Below are 3,136 nucleotides of genomic sequence, written 5' to 3'. Positions count from 1 at the left end.
TACATGGATACCTGTGGTAATTCTAGAGCTAATACATGCGAAAAATCCCGACTTCTGGAAGGGATGTATTTATTAGATTAAAAACCAATGCGAGTTTCGGCTCGTTTTCTTGGTGATTCATGATAACTTTTCGAATCGCATGGCCTTGCGCCGGCGATGTTTCATTCAAATTTCTGCCCTATCAACTGTCGATGGTAAGGTAGTGGCTTACCATGGTTGTAACGGGTGACGGAGAATTAGGGTTCGATTCCGGAGAGGGAGCCTGAGAAACGGCTACCACATCTAAGGAAGGCAGCAGGCACGAAAATTACCCAATCCCAACACGGGGAGGTAGTGACAAGAAATAACGATACGGGGTCTATATAGGCTTCGCAATTGGAATGAGTACAATTTAAATCCTTTAACGAGGATCAATTGGAGGGCAAGTCTGGTGCCAGCAGCCGCGGTAATTCCAGCTCCAATAGCGTATATTAAAGTTGTTGCAGTTAAAAAGCTCGTAGTTGGATTTCGGAATGGGCCAGTTGGTCCGCCGCAAGGTGTGTACTGACTGGTTTGTTCTTCTTCGCAAAGACTGCGTGTGCTCTTTATTGAGTGTGCGTAGGATTTACGACGTTTACTTTGAAAAAATTAGAGTGTTCAAAGCAGGCTATCGCTTGAATACATGAGCATGGAATAATGGAATAGGACTTTGGTCCTATTTTGTTGGTTTCTAGGACCGAAGTAATGATTAAGAGGGACAATTGGGGGCATCCGTATTTCGTTGTCAGAGGTGAAATTCTTGGATTTACGAAAGACGAACAACTGCGAAAGCACTTGCCAAGAGTGTTTTCATTAATCAAGAACGAAAGTTAGAGGATCGAAGACGATCAGATACCGTCCTAGTTCTAACCATAAACGATGTCGACTAGGGATCAGCGGGCGTTAATGAACGACCTCGTTGGCACCTTACGGGAAACCAAAGTTTTGGATTCCGGGGGAAGTATGGTTGCAAAGCTGAAACTTAAAGGAATTGACGGAAGGGCACCACCAGGAGTGGAGCCTGCGGCTTAATTTGACTCAACACGGAAAACTCACCAGGTCCAGACATAGTAAGGATTGACAGGTTGAGAGCCCTTTCTTGATTCTATGGGTGGTGGTGCATGGCCGTTCTTAGTTGGTGGAGTGATTTGTCTGGTTAATTCCGTTAACGAACGAGACCTTAACCGGCTAAATAGTCACACGATTCAAGAATCGTGACTGACTTCTTAGAGGGACTGTTGGTGTTTAACCAAAGTCAGGAAGGCAATAACAGGTCTGTGATGCCCTTAGATGTTCTGGGCCGCACGCGCGCTACACTGTCGGATTCAGCGAGTCTTAACCTTAACCGAAAGGTTTGGGTAATCTTTTGAAAGTCCGACGTGATGGGGATTGATCATTGCAATTATTGATCATGAACGAGGAATTCCTAGTAAGCGCGAGTCATCAGCTCGCGTTGATTACGTCCCTGCCCTTTGTACACACCGCCCGTCGCTACTACCGATTGAATGGTTTAGTGAGATCTTCGGATTGGCGCCATCGTGGCCGCAAGGTTGTGACGGATTGCCGAAAAGTTGATCAAACTTGATCATTTAGAGGAAGTAAAAGTCGTAACAAGGTTTCCGTAGGTGAACCTGCGGAAGGATCATTACCGTTTGTCATTAGACAAAACCACTGTGAACTGTACTTAAGCGTGCGAGGTAACTTAGGTTTTAAACGATGCTTCAATCGGCCTCGCATGCGACAAACCCGAATTTGTTTAACACACTTGTATTTCCAGTACTTCTACTCCTCGTTTGCAGGAGAGAAAAAACGAAACGTGACAACTTCTAACGGTGGATCTCTTGGCTCGTGCATCGATGAAGAACGTAGCCAGTTGCGATAAGTAGTGTGAATTGCAGAATTCAGTGAATCATCGAATCTTTGAACGCAAATTGCGCTCTCTGGATACCCAGGGAGCATGCCTGTCTGAGTGTCGTGTTAAAATCCATACACTTCGGTGTAAATAGAGAGTCCAGCCGACCGTTCGAGTCGACTGCCTCTTCATGTGCTTGAAACCGACCGCGTTCGTTGCGCTCTGTCGGAAGGCTCAACTTGCTTCTGTCCTTCTGTCTCGGAACTCAACGCAACATTGGCTCGGCTTCACAATGCGCTATGCGCAATCCAACTTTTGACCTCAGATCAGACAAGACTACCCGCTGAATTTAAGCATATTAATAAGCGGAGGAAAAGAAACTAACAAGGATTCCCTCAGTAACGGCGAGTGAAGCGGGAACAGCTCAAACTTAAAATCTCCGTTGCTTGCGACGGCGAATTGTAGTCTCCAGAAGCGTTTTCAAGGCGGATACACAGTGCTCAAGTTGCTTGGAACGGCACATCGTAGAGGGTGACAATCCGTGCGTGGCACTGTGTACTGTTCACGATGCGCTTTCTATGAGTCGGGTTGCTTGGGAATGCAGCCCAAAATGGGAGGTAAACTCCTTCTAAAGCTAAATATTGGCACGAGACCGATAGCGAACAAGTACCGTGAGGGAAAGATGAAAAGCACTTTGAAAAGAAAGTTAATAGTACGTGAAACCGTTAGGAGGGAAGCGCATGGAATTAGCAATGCGCTGTCGAGATTCAGATGATCGGCAGCTGGTACGGGCGTTTTACGGATCCGAATGGACCGTTGGTGTTCGTCACTAGCAGTTGTTTGTCGCATTTCCCGGCAGCGTGCGTCAACAGCTGTTGGAACCGAGCGAAGAGCCCCGCAAGAAGGTAGCTGGCTTCGGTCAGTATTATAGCTTGTGGTGTGCGAGCTCGGGTCCGACAGAGGCGTCGCGGCACATGCTCTTTTGGGCTGGCTTCTCTCTTCCCAGTCGGTTGTCAACCATAGCGGACTGCGTGCAGTGCGTTTGAACTGCGGCCGGCTGTCGGGGGGATGAATGCACACATTGTGCTAAGGTTGTTGGCGGTCATATGGTTTCATGCGACCCGTCTTGAAACACGGACCAAGGAGTCTAACATGTGTGCGAGTCTTTGGGTGATTGAAACCCGCGGGCACAATGAAAGTAAAGGCTGCTTGCAGCTGAGGTGAGATCTCTTCGTTTCGGCGAGGAGCGCATCATTGACCGACCTA

The 3,136-nt window shown here is 47.6% G+C and overlaps 2 non-coding genes across 2 annotated transcripts in view; both read left to right on the top strand.

The window, feature by feature from the left end:
• Positions 1 to 1,839: 1,839 nt before the first annotated feature.
• Positions 1,840 to 1,993, top strand: LOC130653052 (5.8S ribosomal RNA). Its single transcript, XR_008984194.1, has one exon. It is a non-coding gene; the product is annotated as a 5.8S ribosomal RNA (ribosomal RNA).
• Positions 1,994 to 2,186: 193 nt separating this feature from the next.
• LOC130619318 (large subunit ribosomal RNA) overlaps positions 2,187 to 3,136 on the top strand; it is a 3,588-nt gene continuing 2,638 nt past the window's right edge. The window contains exon 1 of the ribosomal RNA XR_008980063.1: positions 2,187 to 3,136. This exon is cut by the window's right edge and continues 2,638 nt beyond it. This is a non-coding gene — a ribosomal RNA (large subunit ribosomal RNA).

The sequence above is a fragment of the Hydractinia symbiolongicarpus genome, chromosome 1 (assembly GCF_029227915.1).
Source record: "Hydractinia symbiolongicarpus strain clone_291-10 chromosome 1, HSymV2.1, whole genome shotgun sequence".
Lineage (NCBI taxonomy): Eukaryota > Metazoa > Cnidaria > Hydrozoa > Anthoathecata > Hydractiniidae > Hydractinia > Hydractinia symbiolongicarpus.
Note: the sequence above shows the minus strand (reverse complement) of the source record. Positions and strands in the feature narration are given on the sequence as shown.